General features: G+C 44.3%; 1 protein-coding gene across 4 annotated transcripts in view; it reads left to right on the top strand.

Annotated features, from left to right (window-relative positions):
* The window catches only part of SLC12A6 (solute carrier family 12 member 6), an 830,972-nt gene that overhangs the window by 332,661 nt on the left and 476,517 nt on the right, over positions 1 to 21,794 (top strand). The window lies entirely within an intron of this gene.

The raw sequence follows: 21,794 nt of genomic DNA, 5'->3' as shown, positions 1-21,794 counted from the left end.
GCCATAGATATGGCAGTATCTTTTGATTCCCCTTTGGGGATTATTACGGTCGATGCTGCGAAAGCCTTTGATCAGGTAAATTGGGCTTATTTGAAACTCTTGCAAAAAAAAGCTAAACTGGGAAACAATCTCTGTGGGGTAGTAAATCAGATATATAGGGCTCCTACAGCTAGAATATTAGTGAATGGGAACCTTACTGGCCCGATTGCTATAGCTAGGGGCACTAGACAGGGCTGTCCGTTATCTCCTGTACTATTCAACTTATATATGGAACCATTCGCGAGCAAGATTCGTCGGAATATGATGATTTCTCCTTTCTGTTGTCAGGGCTGGGAGAAGAAACTTGCTTTGTATGCCGACGATCTTTTGGTGTATACAAATAATTTAGTAACCGCATTTCCTGATATTCTTAAGCTGGCTGAGGAGTTTGGTAAGGTGTCTGGCTATCAAGTGAATTTGGAAAAAACAGAGATTATGGCTTGGAATATGGAGTCTAAATCTGTTTACTGTAAAAAGGAAATCAGATATTTGGGAATTTTGATACCTCAAAATATTAATCAGCTAGCGGAGAGGAACCAGCTAAAATTGTTGTTGGAATGTAAGAGTTTACTACAAGGTTGGATCCATCTTCCCTTAACGATTATAGGCAGAGTTAATTTGGTAAAAATGTCTATCCTTCCGAAGTGGAATTTTTTGTTCTCTACTTCCCCACTCCCCATGCAGAAAATATAAATAGAAAAAATGCAGCGTCTTATAAGCAATTTTATTTGGAGTTCTAAAGGTGTTGGAATTTCTCGGAGGAAGTTACGTCGGTGTAAGGATAAGGGCGGTTTGGCATTACCAGAGTCTTTTGAAAAACTTTAGAATGTTATTCCTTGCCTCAGACTCTACGACTACGGGTTTAATTCTTAAGATAATGGCTTCTAATATCAAAAGCGCTTCAACCAACTTCATGTTTAAATTTGGGGACCCTAAATTCTTCAAAAAGATAAGGTTGAAAATTATGCGGGGGCTGGCAGAAAGTTGGTATCATATCAGACAATCTGCGAAACTCACCTATTATAATTCTGACGCACCTATCTGGGATTCCCCGGGAACCCCAGAATGTTTTCAAGATATTTTAGCATTACCGATAAAACAAGCAGGATTAGAGCATTGGGGAGATTTGTTTTCGGAGGGGGTTTTTCTCCCCTGGGAAGAATTGCAGTTGAAGATGGGTGGTTCTTTGTCAAGGTGGAAATTTTTACAAATAAAAAAAATGGGCTCAGGGGATTAAGGAAGGTGTTGGTATGTCCAACCCATTGAGTGAGATCAACCCGAGCCCATTAGGAGGCTCCCACGGAGTGTCTGCTTGGTATTGGGGGATCCTAGAAGGGGTGGATGGTGAGTTTGTACTTCCCAGTGATTTATGGAGGAAATTTTTCCCAGAAGAGGCAGTTAGGAGGTGGTGGGAAGAGTCATTAAAAATGCTTTTTCGTATTGTAAAACCTGCCACTCTTAGGAATTATTATTTCACGATACATAGAGTTTATTTTTCCCGCGAGAAGCTATCTAAAATGAAAGGAGGGCAGGAGGTGAGATGTCCAAAGTGTGGTTTAATTCAAGCAACAAATATTCATATGTTTTGGGAATGTCCTGATATTCAATATTTTTGGGAAGGAGTATGTGAAACAATCTCGAGTATATTAAATCGGGAAATTGAAGCTTCTCTCCAGTTAATAATTTTTGGTTAATTTCAAAATCGGCATGGGCGGCCTGATCGGTATACAATTGCAGAAATGAAGTTTGTATTTTATGCAATATTGTTGGGGAGGCGAGAAATATGCAGACAATGGATTTCAAAGACCTCTCCAGGCCACTCAGAATGGCTTAGGGATGTTTTTTGTACAGCAGAATTGGATCAAATGACAGGGGGAAAGGATAGGATGCGGGGGGATTTTTGGGCACCATTATTGAACTGGAAATCAGGACATTGATGTATAGAATTTTTGTTTAAGTGATGTTTGAATGGAAGTGTATTTGTGTTATCTGTCCAATGATTTTACACCTTGCTCTGAAATCCTCATGGAACTGGGACAGTCTGAGGATTGTTTAAGAGGAAAGGGCAACCCCTGGCCGAGGAAAACTTCTCTCGTCTTGGTTGAAAAGAAAAAAAGGTTTACATGAGGCCTAGGGTGAATGAGGACAAAAAAAAAAAAAGCCTCTGAGTCAATTCTGCTCCCTCCACCTGTACCAGAAACACATCACAAACTTTGGCACTAACACCTCCATCAATGCTGTCAACAATATAGGCACCAAAACCCACTCAACAATGACCACCCAGAAAAGTCCTTTGATTTGGAGTTGTTTGATGCCGAGACCCCAATCAACAATAGGTTCCGAGGATTTTGAGCAGATGACACTCCACTGTCTCCATGAGAAGCTTAACACACATCAAGAGACTTTTTATCCACTCAAAGACTGGGAAGATCTCTACGAAGCTGCCACCTAATGCTCAATACACTCTTCTAAGGAAAAGCAAATTGACTTTTGAGGAGCAACGTGCTTTGGAGCCTACTCCTCTTAAGCATGGGAAACCTCAGGACAGGGGCACTAACCCACTCCCAGCTCGTCCCCTGCACTTCTTCCTCCACCCCCTAGCCTCCTCCTCACCTCATCCAGTGCCACCACAATAGGGGCCACCACCTTCTCCAGAGGGTTTACCACATTACTCTTATGGAGAGGACAGCCTCTCATACCCTGTAGGCCCCTATGGAGGCCCCTTATGACCATGAGCCTAGAGATATGACCCATTGAGTGACTACAGTATTGATCCACTGGAGAACATAGATCTGGATGTCTACCTGGCCAAGCTCTCCCCTCCAGCCAACACTATCACAAGGGGAGACATATGGCAGCCACCTTCCGTAAGCTTGAGCTGCATACCGTCCAGCAAAATGAAGACATTGTGGTCGAGATGCCGTCTGCCACACAGTGCTCCCTGCAGTTTCAACCTATGTTCAAGGGCATGCTCATAACTGTGATGGACACTTTCAATGTACCCGTCAAGGCCAGGGTTTCCTCACCAATTGGTTGAAAAGTATAAACCCTTGCCTACCAAACCTCCCTGCATCAGTGGACATCTTCCGCCGGAACCCCTGGTGGTCCACATAGAGGTGAAAGGCTCCAGTGCCCAAGGGACTGGTGACACTCCACCTCTGATGAAAATAGCAAGAAGATTGGTGCAGTAGGCAAGAGAGTCGCTATACTATTGGCTACACATTGGAGGATTGCAAATTCAATCAACTTGCTCCCTCATTATGATAGAGCCCAATGTGATGAGATTGAGGATCTTCTCCAGCACCTCTTTGACCAATACAGATAGCATGTTCATGAGCTGGTCTTGGAGGTTACGAAAATACTAAACACTGTTGTCCGCTGCGGCCTTGGCACAGCTTATCAAGCACCACGCTTGGCTTCATGTCCTTGACTTTAGGCCAGAAGTTTAGCAGCATCTGTTGAACCTGCCGCTGGATGGAGAACATCTCTGAAGCCACAGGTGAATCAGAGGCTCTAGAAGATTAAAAAAGACACTGACATGGCCAAGTCTATGGGTGCTTCTCAAATACCCCCTCCCCTGGCTACTCTCTTAGGGCCTAGTGAAGGGAGGGTTTCAAATCACCTCCCAGGCCACATAGGGTTACTCTGGTATGGGGTGGATTACAGAGGTAACAAACACCAGGAGCAGGGTAAAAGGTGCTGCAGCTGAAGGGGCCACCCCGCAAAGAAGTGACTCCCTCTCTCTTTCCCCTGATCACACTTCATATGTTAACAAAATATTACAGGGGTTTCTCCCGCAGTAGGAAGGAATCCTCTTACGGCAAGGTTATTGCTTGGAGCTCAGTGCACCAGACATCCTACCGTGCAGACACACTTTCTCCACAGATCATCACTGCTTCCTTGAAGAGGAGGTACAGGTGCTCATTCTCAAAGGAGCTATAGAACCTATGCCATTACACCAGTGAGTAGAAGGGGTGCCCTCACTACACTTCCTTATACACAAGAAAGATGGGACCCTCAGTTGTATACTTGACTTGGGCAGCTCAATGAGTGCATCCTGTCAAAACACTTCCAGATGGTCATTCTACAAGATGTCATCTCTCTGTGGCAATGTGAAGGTGATATACTTCCACATACTATCTACCCTGCTCACCGCCGCTCCCTGCAGTTTGTGGTAAGTCATCAGAATTATCATTTCAAGAGCTGTCCTTCGGGGCCACTACGGCCCCCAGGGTATTTACAAAATCTGGGTAGCCGTTCATCTTATGAGCAGCTGCATCCATGTGTTCCCTAAGATGACTCGTTGATCAAGAGTGCAGACAGACAGCAGTATCACTTCCACACTCAGGCCACCATAGATCTACACATTTCCACCTTATTATCAATATAGTCAAGTTCCACCTTCAGTCCCTCCAGGTCTATCCCTTTCTGGGCACAGTTCTCAACAGAGTCACCAGGAAAGCTTACCTAATGTTTTAAACTTGAAAAACACAGAAGTGGACCAATAATAGACTTATCTCAAGTAACTTTAACTCATGCACTAAGGTAACAGTAACTCGCACCCTCTCCATGCACAGTTTTCTCATCAATAATTTAATTGCAAATGTTGCAGTGATGATATTAATGATGTCATGAAAGATGTCATGAGTGATGGAATATGCGGGGTAATTAGCAGTGCATGGCGAGGGCGCAAGTTATAGTTACCTACATAACTGAGACAGTACTTTAACCTTTGTTTTTTTAAGTGAATTTCCAGGGTTTTTTCAACATAAAATAATATTTGTTATCATATGCAAATCTAACCCCCCCCCTTGTAGGCAGCCAACCCCATGCTCCGAGGTAGGCCCTGTGGCCAACCCGCCCACAGGCAGCCAACCCCATGCTCTGCACAGCCTACTGCGGCTGCAGGGCCTGGCCTGCAGCCAGACCTTTTGGCCAATCACCCCAAAGACCATAGGAAATGCCTTTTGTGTTGCTAACAACTTTGCTGCCAATTTACGAATTTCCATGAAATTTTCCAAAAAAGTGCTACTTTTTGACTAGTTTGCGCATGAAATGTTTCGGGGTGATCCGTCAATCGGGGACTGAGAAAAAATGGTGTCCCAAAAAGCATTTATTCCCCATGCAGTTTCCCACAGGGATTCTAGACACGAGTACAGCCCGAGCCGCTGAACGAAATTACACCAAATTAGGCAGAAAGCTAGATCTTGGACCAGAAAAATCTTTTTGTTATTTGGTGTAAATATATTCAGTAGTTTTGAAGTTGTTAAAGTAAAAATATTTATGTGTATTTAGAGACGCGGATCCCTGTGGAGCCAGGTGAGTTCACGGATCCACCTACCAACAGCAATGTCGTGTTTGCTGGCCGCACACTGAGAGAAGTTGTGGCCACCATTTTGTTCATCGGGACTCGATTCCTAATGTGCAAAGTAAAGGTTAAGTGATATAAGGGGTCAGGGTAGACAAACCCTGACACCGTGGAACTGACGAAGGGGTGTTTAAGGAAAGAAATCGTCCAAAAACGTGTTTTATTTTTTTGTTTTTTAGCATGCAAGGATACTTTCGGATCCTCACAGATTCGGGTGGCTCTGAAGATCCAGACTCCAATTTAAAAAAAAACAAAAAAAAACACACACACCCCCCAAAATAACTATAACTAGTGCCCTCAGATAACTATCACTTGCACCCTTGCCATGCACTGCTATTTACCACACATTACATCACTCATGACAAAATTGATAATATTACTGCAACATTTGCTGTGAAATTATTGATGAGAAAACTGTGCATGGTGGAGGCACAGGTTATAGTTTCTTTAGAGCACGATTTATAGTAACTTGAGATAACTATAACTTCTGAATTTCCATGGTTGTGTGGGTAAAATCTGAACCTAACTATAATGTCCCTGTAACCTTTTTTTCAGTGCATTTCTAAGTTTAAAAAAAATGTTATTTCCTATCTATAACACCCCTTAACCTTTGTTTTCAGTGAATATATATATAACTTTGTACAAAGATACAGTACACATTGGTTTACAGCCTAGAAGAAAAAGTCTAAAGTGACCAAATTGCATTTATTCTTCATGCATTTTAATAAAATGGTGCTTGTGGTCCAGATATACAAATAAACTCTTCCCTTTCAGGTTCCCTAGCAGTTGAGATGTGGTGCCCAGGGTGACACTTGGTACAAGAAAGTGCCACAGAGGCTGCTCAACTGCAGAGCATCATAAACGTTCCTGGCTTTCCATTTGGGTGTACAGAGGTTGTGGTGGACCACAGCCTGATTGTGCTATTCATCGCTGTGTGCATAGAGTTTTCTCCACACACACCTCGTCACTAGTCGGAGCTCTTACGATACTTCAAGTCCAGGCTTTTTCTTTGCATTTTGTTCCATGTGGTTCTGATTTTATAATGGGAAAGAAGGGATTTTCTGTGCACTCTGCTACATGTGTTCCTGATATTATAATAGGACGTGGAAGACCTCAAGTCCCAGAATGCAAATTGCAGCAATGAAGATGTCTGCCTCCGTTTTATTTTAGCTTGCAGGAGTCTCGCTTGTTTATGCTACAATAAGATTTGCTTTCCCTGGTTGGTCTTTTTGTGAATTTTTAAAGCATTTTATGAATATCCCTTTTGTTTTACTCGAGTCCTCAAATTTGTGCTAGCTTAAACTAAAAAAATGTCGCCACACTTATTACACAACTAGTCTATAACAGACACACATTCACTTACAACAATCAAGACCTTTTGGCTTTGCTGATACTTTTTTGCTCCGTGGCACATCTCCGTCCTTGCTGGCATGCTGAAGTGTTGACGAGACTGGCCCTTGTTGACATTCATAAACCTGACACAGCTTTGGATGTGCAGCCAGGAACATAGTGCTTGAGGCAATGCTTTTATCCTCCGTGTCACACATTATTCTGTGTGTTCATTGATTACAGCAGGTATTTCCCTGCCTGTCTGTCCCGCCTGCATACCTCGCTCAGCACGCCTAGAAGCTGTCTGGCTAACCCCTCCCGGCCCCTCAACGAAGACAACAAACACCTCACGTCACTGGCTCTGACTGGGCCTTTGAGATAACAAGGAGCATCTCTATCAAAGGTAGTTATTGCACATAACTTCCTCAAACTATACACCTCCTTTTACCGGAGTAGTAGAGAAGGCAAAGGTGCGCCTCTTAGATTTGAAATAAGTCGAGCGAGCCCATGGGCACATTTCTATTGACAGTCAAGTTACAACTTCAGACGAACTGCACACACCTCCAGGCATCGCTTCCTTAACACGGGGAATTTGTGGGTGTACCACGAGAACTTCCATTTAGATTGTTCAACTGTTACCGGGATCAGGGCACAGATAACTAGTAATGATGCTTCTGCTTACAAATAAGTACAGCCGTACCTCCGTGCAAATGAACCAAGACCCCACAAAAAATAGTAACCCCGTATTAACCATACAAAAGCAACCATTTGGCAAAGCCAGTAGGCCTCGCCCATTAGAGCTATTGGCTTTGGCAAGGTTTTGGAGGTATGCTGTGCAGCAGCGCAGATGCTTTGCAGTGTGGCTGATACTGATTTTAAAAAGCTCTATGATGCAGCCAGGCCGTGTGTGTGTGTGTGTGTGTGTGTGTGTGTGTGTGTGTGTGTGTGTGTGTGTGTGTGTGTGTGTGTGTGTGTGTGTGTGTGTGTGTGTGTGTGTGTGTGTTTGAAGCTCATCAGCGCTGGATGCATTATAGTTATTTTATATCATCGTTATCTTTGCCAAAAATCCTATCACATATAGAAATCAGTTAGTGAAAATACAAATGGAAGCAGATAGCATCTGTTGTCACAATAAACATCTGTTTCAAAGGAGAAAAGGGCTTATTTGAACTGTGTGTGGCAGAGTAAAATGAAGCTACAAATGGCAACAGTTTAAACAAATACAACAGGGAAGAATAAAACATTAAAAGTAATACCTCATTTACAGCATGTTCAGTGGAAGGACAGCAATTAGTATTTGGTCCATGCTGCAGTTGACACAAGGTGAAGTAAATCCAGCTGGTGCTGGCCAATTAGAATGCAGCAAATAAGAGTGACAATGAAGCCAGCAAATGTTAAGCAATGGGCTAGCTGCAAGCTCCTTGTTGTATTCTTTATCTCTCGCAAGTGAAAGCGCATACAGTGCAAGTGCTGTCGCAGGCGAGACCTAACCATCCCTGCCTAATGAGACAGTTCTTAGAGGCACCAACATTACAGGGCAGAAGTTGGTCTCCCACTTCTGAATTCTAGCTAGAATGTGCAGCGCAGACGAGGTGAAGAAAAGGTTACTCAAAAAGAGACCTTGCAGTAGCGGCACCATTTGCAGCAGCTGAGCATCGGGACAGCATTAAAAGGAGGATAGCAAGGCGCATCTGTGAAGTTTAGTTCGAAGATGCAGGGAGCAGGAGAATGGCGATGAGGGCAGTGAGGCAGAGCAAGAGGGCTCGACGCCAAACCTAGCAGCAGACTCTAAAAGTGCTTCACAAGGAGTGTATTCTAGTACGGGCAGTGAGTAGTGTGGAGCTGTCACAGCTGCAGTTCTGACACTCTTTGAAGATGGTCGAGCGAGGTTGAAGTGAAGCGCTGTGGGTGAGTGGCCACGCAAGACAGCTGGATTGAGTGGCTACAGAACGGATATAGGGGACTATCACGATCTACTTTGGCTCTTGCTGCTGTCACTTCCCTATGCTGAAAAATAGGGCTTGAAAAAAGGAAGACAAAAACAGGCTGTGGTTGTAAAAACTAACTTTGAGCCAGTAGGACAGTTTAGTTAAGTGCCTACTGAATGGCTCGGCGAGAACCTGTAGATTAATGTTTGAATCTCCATAATGGCCACAAAACGTGTTTTAAGTTGCTTGAGTTGAACACAAGCAGAACCTAGATAACCACCTAGATATAATTACATTTTTACTATGTTGTATCTGAGTAATTGGTAATTTGTACTTACACACATCTCCTCAATCCCTTTCCCTTAAATGGGAGGTAATATTGAGAAGAACATGAAACAAATGTAAAATCTGCAGATTTAAATGAGCCTCAGCAAGTCCATTCAAGAATGTTCCTAAGCATTACCTACCCAAATCGATTGTTCAATTTGGAGATGACTCACAGCACAAACTATTTACACAAGGTTTTTGACATAGCACATGTGTCCGTTGTGCACCTACCTTTTGGAAAGGCAACAAAGCTCTCTTTGTTAACATAAATCCATTCTGGATGGGGAAGACCATACTGGGGTACTTACACCTTAGCAGTTCAGGTGACGTAGGAAATACCTTCACCTCATCCAACTTTTAACAAGAAGGAAAGTCCTCATGGACTCCAAAAGGTGAGGGACTGGACTAAGAACGCCCAAGAATAGTCACTAGCGGAACAAAGATGAAAATGTTGGAAACAATAATGGTCTTATAAGGCTTAGACAGAAGTTGAGGGCAGCTCTATCACTATATCCAGATAACCTCTTGATATACCACAGTCAACCCATACAGGTCCAGACAAAGGTCTACTAGGGACTGTGGGTGTATTGGGCGAAGTCTAGCCTATATGTAGCCTTTGGGGGAGCTGGAGAGGGTTGGGGTCTGGATTACCCAGTCACAGAGGTGGCCACATAGGAAATGTAATACCTTGGAATGTAGGTCTCTGATGATGCATCAATGATGTGATAGGGTGTAGGTTCACTAATGGAAGCACTTAAAAGGGACCTTTCACTCTAGGTGCTGTTGCTGCTGTCCCTGATGGGGAAGGCAGTACTGGTGAACGTATTGGTGCTTCCCAAAATGCTATATAAAATACAAAATCTCCCACACATTGCACCACTCCAGTTCTTTAAATGTATGATCTCCATGGTCGGATCTTTCTATGGAACAACAGGACTCCAAGGATGAGCATGGCTATATGCTGCAAATCCCCATATGATTGTGGACTCAGCAGCAGAAATTTGATTGGACTACTTCAGTGCGTTGCACCCAACAGCCAATTATGACTAGCTTTTTGGGACCTTTGCAACAGTGTGAGAATCAAGCGTGGGTCCATTGGAGGATACAGATTGGCAGTCTGCCCAGATGGCTCACAAGGAGGTGACTGTCTGCGCCTCCTACAGAAACATGCAGTGCAACTACTTAGACTGCATTTACTAGATTAGGGGAAGACTTTGCTGGATGGAAAGGAATGCTTCACCACTATGCCTGAGATGTCAAGTGGAGAGGGGTGACTTCCTTCATACAGTGTAGAACTGTACAGTTTTCAAGGGTTTCTAAGGGACAGTGGGTGGGGATTATGTCTTGAGTCCTGGGTCTTGGGGCAGCCCCTTTTCCTCTCCCCTCAACAAGCCCTCTTCAGAGTCCCAGATCACTTGAACTTGGATATTTGAGGGCATTTGCAGAGTTAAGCTTGAATGTAGCCACAAGAGGTATTGCTCAGAAATAGAGGGTAGTAATTGACCTGTTGATCTGCAAGTGGATGTTGGGATTGGATCAATGCAGATTTCTTGAAAAACTTATCAAGGACACCTGTATTGTGGAAGCGTTTGTTTTTCTTGAAAGACAAATGGACAAGTGACATATTTGCCTTACATACTGTGACTTATTGAACAAACAGGTGAATGTTTTGCTCTTAGGGTCACTTTGCTGTGTTATGATTTTATTTTACAGTGAGAATGATAAAATGCCAACAAAGTGGTTCATAAAAAAAGCCAGAATTGAGAGCAAGAAATCTTCCATTCTGCAGCCAGAATTATTGTCTACTCTTAATAATTCGAGCTTATCTCCCCATTCTCAGAGACGTACATTGCTTTCTATGAAAAACAAGGATCACATTCCACAACCGCTGCATTACCTGTAGGCCTGTGCTTCTTAAACCAGATACTGCTTACCTTTCTCCATATCTCTGAGAATCAAAAACATGTAGCATTGGAATATTCGAAGAATTGAGGCATTTGAATTCAGAGCCTCTTCAGTATATCTTCACTGGGGCCTCATCTGTCTAGAGTTTTCTCCCACTCACTTTGGGAACTTAACTGTTTCATCTTCGCCTCCAGAAAGCAGCTAAAGACAGATTGATTCTGAGGATTCTTGGACTAACCCAGTGTCTCCTTGACGCTTTTCTCCTGTACCACTTCAATGGAATTTGGCCCGCTGCCTGCACTCTGTTGTAAGATGTAACTCCCAGTCCTGCTGTTGCACTCTAATTTGTTGTCTGTAAGGGGTTCTTTATTTGTAAAGTGCCCCGCGTGCTAGTGCACTTTATGAAAGCTTGGAATAAATAAAGACCCGGAGCTCGGTGGCGACGCTTGACAGCCATGCCTTTATCTGTGATTTGACTTAGCCGAACATTTATTATGTTTTTAGAGGAGGACAGGCTCTTTCCTTGGTATTTTTTTTGTAATTCTTTATTGAAAAAAGAAATCACGGGACCCAGAGAGGGGATACAGATATACAGTCAGGTGGTGTATATCGTCATCGTTTGGATGATAGAAAAAAATATGAACAGCAAATGATTAAGACCCATACGTGGGAGGGTAAGGTGGAAGGGGAGAAAACGAGAGGGGGAAAGGGGGAGTGGGGGCTTTGGTAATTGTTTAAGTTTTCTAGTTAGGCCAGTGTACGGAGTCTGACATGAAAGTTGGGCGTCTCCAAAAGGTATTCTTAGGGTAGGATATGGCACGTGACAAGTAGTTAATGCTCATAGTTTGCAGCTGTTTCAAAGCCTTAAAAGGCTTTTAAAATGTATTTCTCCATCATGGGGCCTTCCTCAGTATTCAGGATTGCTGAACATATCGCACCAAAGTTAAGGATCCTGCGCCATGTTTTAACAGCGAGAAATACATTTTTTTAAAGCAGTGTCTTTATAAACCTATGTTCGATGGCATCTGTCGCTGTAGATACGCATGTTCTGCAATAGCTCGCCATCTGGTGTTGGGCCAGAGTGTTACAAGTTGTTTTTGTTCGAAGAAGTCTTTCGAGTCACGGGACCGAGTGACTCCTCCTTTTGTCTCCATTGCGCATGGGCGTCGACTCCATCTTCGATTGTTTTTTTTCCGCCATCGGGTTCGGACGTGTTCCTGTCGCTCCGAGTTTCGGAACGGAAAATTAGCTAATTTCGGAAGATTTTCGTCGGTATTGTTGCGTTCGGGATCGGCGTACTTAGATTCCACACCGCATCGAAGATCGAAGAGCTCCGGTGCCCTTCGGGGTAGTTTTTCGATCCCCCGTCGGGGCCTGGTCGGCCCGACCGCGTGCTGAAGAACGCCGATGGAACGGACCCCGTTCCGTTTCTGCCCCAAATGCCACAATAAATACCCCTACACAGACCAACACTTAGTCTGCAACCTGTGCCTGTCACCTGAGCACAGCGAAGACACCTGCGAGGCCTGTCGTGCGTTCCGGTCCCGAAAAACACTCCGAGACCGTCGAGCCAGAAGACTTCAGATGGCGTCCGCACCGACAGCCCAACAGGAGTTCGAGGAACAGGAAGAGGAAGGTACCTTCTCGATCCAAGACTCAGACTCCGAAGGATTCGACGATACACAAACCGTGAGTAAGACGTCGAAAACCACACAGAGACACATTTACAAGGCCCAGGGGACGCCACTGCCATCCGGCCATGGCTCCACCCATAAATTCGGTGACCGACCGTCGGCACCGAAAAAGGCCCAAACAGTGCCGAGGTCGTCCGACTCCGGTCGAGACACCGGCACGCAGCCTTCTCGGGACCGAGAAAGTGCTGGAGACAAGCTTCGACACCGAGATGCCGGTGTGGACACGGCTCGACGCCGAGACAGCGGCACCGAAGCAGATCGACGCCGAGAGGTTTCGGCCCCGAAAAAGAAAAAAGTCACCTCGGAGCCGAAAAAACACGCAGACAAGGTTTCGATGCCGAAACAAACTGCAAGCGACCCAGCTCCAGGCTCTTATACAGAAGAGCACTCGCTAACCTCCCAAATGCAAAAGCATAGGTTTGAGGAAGAGCTACAAGCAACTGATGTGGACCATACGCAAAAGCGTATCTTCATACAGCAGGGGACAGGAAAAATAAGCACCCTTCCCCCTATTAGGAGAAAGAGAAGGTTGGAGTTCCAGACTGAACAGACACCACAACCAAAAGTGGTGAAAAGAGTTACCCCACCACCCTCTCCTCAGCCCGTGATTAACGTCTCACCAGCACAAACTCCATCACTCTCCCCAGCTCACACCACCATGAGCCAGGGTGACCAAGATCAGGACGCATGGGACCTATACGACGCCCCAGTGTCAGATAATAGTCCGGAGGCATACCCTACGAAGCCATCTCCACCAGAGGACAGCACCGCGTATTCTCAAGTGGTGGCTAGAGCAGCACAATTTCACAACGTAAGCCTCCACTCAGAACAGGTCGAGGATGATTTTTTATTCAACACACTCTCCTCCACCCACAGCTCGTACCAAAGCCTGCCTATGCTCCCTGGTATGCTCCGGCACGCAAAAGACATCTTTAAGGAGCCGGTCAAAAGTAGGGCAATCACACCAAGGGTGGAAAAAAAGTATAAGGCGCCTCCTACAGACCCGGCTTTCATCACTACACAGCTGCCACCAGACTCTGTCGTTGTAGGAGCAGCTAGGAAGAGGGCCAACTCTCACACATCTGGAGATGCACCACCCCCAGATAAAGAAAGCCGCAAGTTCGATGCAGCTGGTAAAAGAGTCGCAGCACAAGCTGCAAACCAGTGGCGCATCGCGAACTCCCAGGCACTACTTGCGCGCTATGACAGAGCCCACTGGGACGAGATGCAACATCTCATTGAACATCTGCCCAAGGACTTACAAAATAGGGCAAAACAAGTGGTTGAGGAGGGACAGGCCATTTCCAACAACCAGATCCGCTCCTCCATGGACGCTGCAGATACAGCTGCACGGACAATTAATACATCTGTAACTATCAGAAGGCATGCATGGCTCCGAACGTCTGGATTTAAACCAGAGATTCAACAAGCAGTTCTCAATATGCCTTTTAATGAAAAAGAACTATTCGGTCCAGAAGTGGACACAGCGATTGAGAAACTCAAAAAAGATACGGACACTGCCAAAGCCATGGGCGCACTCTACTCCCCGCAGAGCAGAGGGAATTACAGCACATTCCGTAAAACGCCCTTTCGAGGGGGGTTTCGGGGTCAGAGCACACAAGCCAGTACCTCACAAGCACCACCGTCCAGTTACCAGGGACAGTATAGAGGAGGTTTTCGGGGACAATATAGAGGAGGGCAATTCCCTAGAAATAGAGGAAGATTTCAAAGCCCCAAAACCCCTACTACTAAACAGTGACTCACATGTCACTCACCCCCTCCACACAACACCAGTGGGGGGAAGAATAGGTCATTATTACAAAGCATGGGAGGAAATCACTACAGACACTTGGGTTCTAGCAATTATCCAGCATGGTTATTGCATAGAATTTCTACAATTCCCTCCAAACATACCACCAAAAGCACAAAATTTAACAACACACCATTCCAATCTCCTGGAGATAGAAGTGCAGGCACTATTGCAAAAGAATGCAATCGAATTAGTGCCAAACACACAACTAAACACAGGAGTTTACTCACTGTACTTTCTGATACCAAAGAAGGACAAAACGCTGAGACCAATCCTAGACCTCAGAGTAGTGAACACTTTCATCAAATCGGACCACTTCCACATGGTCACACTACAAGAAGTATTGCCATTGCTAAAACTACACGACTACATGGCAACTTTAGACCTCAAGGACGCTTATTTCCATATACCAATACACCCATCGCACAGGAAATACCTAAGGTTTGTATTCAAAGGAATACATTACCAATTCAAGGTACTGCCTTTCGGATTAACAACCGCACCAAGAGTCTTTACCAAATGCCTAGCGGTAGTCGCTGCACACATAAGAAGGCAGCAAATACATGTGTTCCCATATTTGGACGACTGGCTAATCAAGGCCCATTCGTTCATAGAGTGCTCAAATCAGATCATACAAACCCTCTTCAAACTCGGGTTCACCGTCAACTTTACAAAATCCAACATTCGGCCGCGCAAGGTACAACAATACCTAGGAGCCATAATAGACACATCAAAGGGAGTAGCCACTCCAAGTCCACAAAGAATTCTAAATTTCAACACCATCATACAACGCATGTATCCAACACAAAAGATACAAGCAAAGATGGTATTACAACTCCTAGGCATGATGTCTTCATGCATAGCCATTGTCCCAAACGCAAGACTGCACATGAGGCCCTTACAACAATGCCTAGCATCACAGTGGTCTCAAGCACAGGGTCACCTTCTAGATCTGGTGTTAATAGACCGCCAAACTTACCTCTCGCTTCTGTGGTGGAACAACATAAATTTAAACAAGGGGCGGCCTTTCCAAGACCCAGTGCCACAATACGTAATAACAACAGATGCTTCCATGACAGGGTGGGGAGCACACCTCGATCAACACAGCATACAAGGACAATGGAACGTACATCAATCAAAACTGCATATCAATCACCTAGAACTTCTAGCAGTTTTTCAAGCACTAAAAGCTTTCCAACCAATAATAGTTCACAAATACATTCTCGTCAAAACAGACAACATGACAACAATGTATTATCTAAACAAGCAGGGGGGAACGCACTCCACGCAGTTAAGCCTGCTAGCACAAAAGATTTGGCGTTGGGCAATTCACAACCAAATTCGCCTAATAGCACAATTTATACCAGGGATCCAAAATCAACTCGCAGACAATCTCTCTCGAGATCACCAACAGGTCCACGAATGGGAGATTCACCCCCAAATTCTGAACACTTATTTCAAACTCTGGGGAACACCTCAGATAGACTTGTTTGCGACAAGGGAGAACGCAAAATGCCAAAACTTCACATCCAGATACCCACACGAACAATCCCAAGGCAATGCCCTATGGATGAACTGGTCAGGGATATTTGCTTACGCTTTTCCTCCTCTCCCTCTCCTTCCTTACCTGGTAAACAAACTCAGTCAAAGCAAACTCAAACTCATATTGATAGCACCAACTTGGGCAAGGCAACCCTGGTACACAACGCTGCTAGACCTATCAGTAGTACCCTGCATCAAATTGCCCAACAGGCCAGATCTGTTGACACAGCACAACCAAAAGATCAGACACCCAGATCCAGCATCGCTGAATCTAGCAATCTGGCTCCTGAAATCCTAGAATTCGGGCACTTACAACTTACCCAAGAATGTATGGAAGTCATAAAACAAGCTAGAAGGCCATCCACCAGGCACTGCTATGCAAGTAAATGGAAGAGGTTTGTTTTCTACTGCCATATTAATCAAATACAACCATTACACACAACTCCAGAACATGTAGTGGGTTACTTGCTTCACTTACAAAAATCTAACCTGGCTTTCTCTTCCATTAAAATACACCTTGCAGCAATATCTGCATACCTGCAGACTACCTATTCAACTACACTATATAAGATACCAGTCATTAAAGCATTCATGGAGGGCCTTAGGAGAATTATACCACCAAGAACACCACCTGTTCCTTCATGGAACCTAAATGTTGTCCTAACTAGACTTATGGGTCCACCTTTTGAACCCATGCACTCCTGCGACATACAGTTCCTAACCTGGAAGGTGGCATTTCTCATCGCCATTACTTCCCTAAGAAGAGTAAGCGAGATTCAGGCGTTTACAATACAGGAACCTTTTATACAACTACACAAAAATAAGGTCGTCCTAAGGACCAATCCTAAATTTTTGCCGAAGGTTATTTCACCGTTCCATCTAAATCAAACAGTGGAACTTCCAGTGTTTTTTCCACAGCCAGATACCGTAGCGGAAAGGGCACTACATACATTAGATGTCAAAAGAGCATTGATGTATTACATTGACAGAACAAAAAACATCAGAAAGACTAAACAACTATTTATTGCATTTCAAAAACCTCATGCAGGAAACCCAATATCAAAACAAGGTATAGCCAGATGGATAGTTAAATGCATCCAAATCTGCTACCTTAAAGCTAAACGACAGCTGCCCATTACACCAAGGGCACACTCAACCAGAAAGAAAGGTGCTACCATGGCCTTTCTAGGAAACATCCCAATGCAAGAAATATGTAAGGCAGCCACATGGTCTACGCCTCACACATTCACCAAGCACTACTGTGTAGACGTGTTATCCGCACAACAAGCCACAGTAGGTCAAGCCGTATTAAGAACATTATTTCACACTACTTCCACTCCTACAGGCTGATCCACCGCTTTTGGGGAAATAACTGCTTACTAGTCTATGCAGAACATGCGTATCTACAGCGACAGATGCCATCGAACTGAAAATGTCACTTACCCAGTGTACATCTGTTCGTGGCATCAGTCGCAGTAGATTCGCATGTGCCCACCCGCCTCCCCGGGAGCCTGTAGCAGTTTGGAAGTTACCTTCAATTATTTATATATGTATCATCACAACCTTAAATAGGTGCATACTTAGTCACTCCATTGCATGGGCACTATTACTACAATTCAACTCCTACCTCACCCTCTGCGGGGAAAAACAATCGAAGATGGAGTCGACGCCCATGCGCAATGGAGACAAAAGGAGGAGTCACTCGGTCCCGTGACTCGAAAGACTTCTTCGAACAAAAACAACTTGTAACACTCCGGCCCAACACCAGATGGCGAGCTATTGCAGAACATGCGAATCTACTGCGACTGATGCCACGAACAGATGTACACTGGGTAAGTGACATTTTCATTTCTTTCTGTTTTTATTCTTCGCTAAAATGAAACGTCCGTAGAACGAAAAGCACTAGTAAGTCAAACATAGCTTTTAAATGCATAAAGCAACATTGTTAGGATTAGATTTTGAACATTACTCCGCAAAGAGCCTGTTTTGCATGCCAGTCATTTTGATAATGTGACATCGAAGGGGCTTTGTTTTACCACTGGGTGCTCGCTTTGGGCATGTTGACGAAGTGGAAAAGATTTTCACAAACACGAGTATAAAAAACAAGCATTTGCAATGCAACATGGCTCGCGTTTGCTCACGTTAGAGCTACTAGCGTAGTAACCTCCTAACAGGACTTTTCTTGCCACATAAACTAATAATGAAAAGTCAAACAGTTTCACATATGCGAGCCGATGGTCGCCCTGAGTGTGAAGTCGACACAGAAAAGGAAACAGAAGTTCGCTCGCAGTGAAACTTATTGGCAAAAGTGCAATTATCCATGTTACCAGCAAAAGTGCAATTATCCATGTAACCGGGTCGATTTCATGCAAAGTGCTGGACTTCTGCCCAGTGAGATCGTGCAGCGCAGGAAATGAAAAGATAAAGTAGTCCAGAAACCAGCTGAAAACACAGAGCCTAGTGTGTTTTCAGTAATGTACCAGTGCGCTTGAGGAGAGCAAAACACAGGAAAAGGCATGATGCATGGATGCCTTTCACAAATGGAATCAATCGATTTTACAAAAGGCAAGCCCACGAACTAATGAAAGTGATGGGCATGACATGGGCATGGTTAGAAGCCCACAGAGAGATTACAACATAGTCTAGAGCACTTGCGCGCACTCAACCCTAAAAATACAACCTTGCAGGGCTGGGGGTCGATACATTTAAAAAGTGTGATGGTTCTCCACGCCAGTTTTAATGTACAGTGCTCCACGTGGGTTGTGGAGGAGCTGCGCTTTTGCTTAGACCTTTTGTCCCCTCAGTCCTCAAAATGTCTCCAGAAGGATTTTTTACCTTTTTATGGCAACGTCTTGGACGTTGCAAGGGCCTCGATATTGAGTTGTTCCATGACTCCCAAGAAAGAGCCTTTATTTCATTCAAATTCTCTCAATTGTTGATAGGGTGCTATCTACAACGCCCTTGTCCTCCAGGTTGGGGTCGGCCAAACTGTTTTAGTCAGTCAACACATTTATAATACGTATGGGGCCTGCATGTCAAAATTCTACAGACACCCGTAAGTCAGATTGTTGGAACTGATCTCAGATATAGCCAAATTCTTAACAGTATGCACAAGTGTTGGACAGTGGTGAAACATTTGAGAAAACATACCGTACGTAGGTCAAACAAAGTGGAACAGGCAGGATAAAGCCACAGTTATAGTTTTGATGTGATTCAATGGGTTGATGCCTAGAGTGTCTCAAAAAGATGGTAAGCTGTGCAAAGTAAATATAGTTGTACATGTTAGTTTTGGTGTCTACAGTAGTCCTTTACCCGATTTCAGTGGTTCCCAGCCTGTGGTCCAGGGACCCCCCCGGGGTCTGTGAAGCCTCCTCAGGAGGTCTGTGACTGCTTAGAAAATGTAATAATATTAACTGATTAATAAAGTGCATATGCGTAAAGTGGCTTATTGTACAATTGAAAATTGTAAAACCTACTGTAAAAATCAAGGAATTTTAGCCCATTTCAGTGGTTCCCAACCTGTGGTCCAGGGACCCCCACACCCCCGGGGTCTGTGAAGCCTCCGCAGGAGATCTGTGACTGCTTAGAAAAATAAATAATATTAACTGATTAATAAAGTGCATATGCGTAAAGTGGCTTAGTGTACAATTGAAAAACTTAAAACCTACTGTAAAAATCAAGGACTCTGAAAATGGAGACTAAAAATTAAATTAGTATCCTCAGATTAATTCGTAGGAGCAGCGCAGGTGCATCAAACAGAATGTTGAATGGATGATGTGTGGCTTTAGTTGAATTTAGGAAAGCACCCAACCTTTTATTCAATTTACATTTTTTATTTTTTATAAATTTATATTTGCAAATTAAATAAAATGTGTGCATGTTTGATGGATGCTTGCTTCTGTATTTTTTGTGTATTGTTTTTAGTTTCACCAACAATGTTTATGCCAGGGTCGCCGGCTTCCAGTAATAACACAGTGGAAGTTCCCTGGATTCCGTGGGGGTCCCCGGGTTCCATTAATGATAAAGGGCAGGGGGAGGGAATCTACAGAAGTCAAACGGTTGGGAACCATTGGTCTATTTAGTTTATGGATCCTGGAGGTTGCTTTGGAAGATGTGAGCATGGTTAGACAAGTGGGAGTCAAGAGGAGAAGAGGCAGGAAATGGGCAAGTCAGAGGAGGTAACTAGTGTAAATGACAATTGAGACAAAATACAGGCTTTGGCAAAGCCTGTAAGTTTGGTTTTGCATTTATGATGCAGTAATCCATGGGAACATTGCACCAGTCGGAACATTTGTGTGACGTTACTGTAATCTGCTGCTTGGCATAGCAAACTTGGAGAATACAAAACAGATCAAAGATAAAAACACAGATTTGGACAGGATGGACAGAGATTAGGAATACATATGTTGCCACATCAAAGCCAAAATTATTGTGTAGACGCTATATCCAGATAGGAGACTATGCTTGCTGTTCCATTTGACTCTAGTCGTACCTAAATGATTAAATCAAGCAGGCCAAATTCCGTGCAGGGTTGCTTGTGTTCCTGTTAGACCTGCACAGCTAAGTAGTGCCAGCTAAGTTAACTGTTGTGTCGGGGGCAGAACCGGGGCTGATTTTTATGATTGTTCACTCCGTGTAGCAGCACAATGCGAGACTGGCTGTGGGAAATACCTGCTTATAACTGGAAGCTAGTGGGGTGGTGGTATTCAGGAAATTTACACTAAAATTGAGAATTTCACCCCGGGTGGAGGTGAGTGTTTGAGGAGCCTGGTCACCATTTCCAATTTAGAGCTGTCTTTAACTCTCTCTCGCTCCTTTTGCCCCTGCTTCCCTTTCCATTTATCCCCCTCCGCCACTCTATAAATAGTTTTTTAATTTCCCTCTCTGTTCCTCGCCTTATGATATCCGCTTTCCTCCTACTAACTTTTTTTCTCTCCCTACTAGAGTGTCATCCCTGCTAGCTTTCCTTATTCTTTCTGCATCCCCTCGAACATTTCAATGTGCCAGTGTCCACTGTGTGAGGCATCTAGTCCTGCTTATTTTTCATTTGTATTCTGGTGCTTATTCAGACTGTGTAGTGCAAAATTACAAGTGCCAGAACGTAAATTAAAAAACATACGTTTCTCGCCCATAGCTGGGGACGATTTCAGACCACTTTGCCGTCTGTCTCCCTGTGTTGCACAAGTACTAGTTCCTAGTACCAAAATCTGCTTCCCTAGGCGCTAGTTCCCAATAATAACTGTCAAGAATCCAGCCCCATTACCTGCCTCCATGTATCACTTGTCAGCCACTACCTGCCCCACTTCCATCACGACTCTTTACCTTCTTCAGCTATCATTTACCCCAGTACTTCCTATGAAGAGTCTCACACCTCGCCAACTGGAAGACTCCATGGAATGCTTCCATCCCAGGTACAGCCTCCCACTACTACCTCCGTACATAGCTACCCAAGACGCAGTACCTGCCACTAATTACCAGCCATGGTCTCTCTACTTACGGCACAGAGCCTTTTTACCAACACTTCTTTCTGGTCCTGCATTTACCCCAGCCCCACATATCACCTTCATGGGAAATTATTTTTGCAGTACCAGATTAGTTGTGTCACAGGCTGTACATTAAGGTAGAGAGTCTCCTGCCCTTAGGAAATTGCCACTCTGGGCTTTGTGGTCTTTTGGTGCATCCATGTTTTAAGGTAGTGTGTGTGGAGAAGACCTTTAGAAATGAGATAAGTGTTTATTATGATTCTTGTTCTTGAAAAGCAGGCTTTTTAGAAACTATCAGTATTCTCCCACCATTTCAGAATGGGAAGCTCGATCTTTATTAGTTTCTAAGGCCACAGCTACAGCAAAATC

This window comes from Pleurodeles waltl, chromosome 6 (genome assembly GCF_031143425.1).
Source record: "Pleurodeles waltl isolate 20211129_DDA chromosome 6, aPleWal1.hap1.20221129, whole genome shotgun sequence".
Taxonomy (NCBI): domain Eukaryota; kingdom Metazoa; phylum Chordata; class Amphibia; order Caudata; family Salamandridae; genus Pleurodeles; species Pleurodeles waltl.
This window is presented reverse-complemented; position numbering and strand designations above follow the sequence as displayed.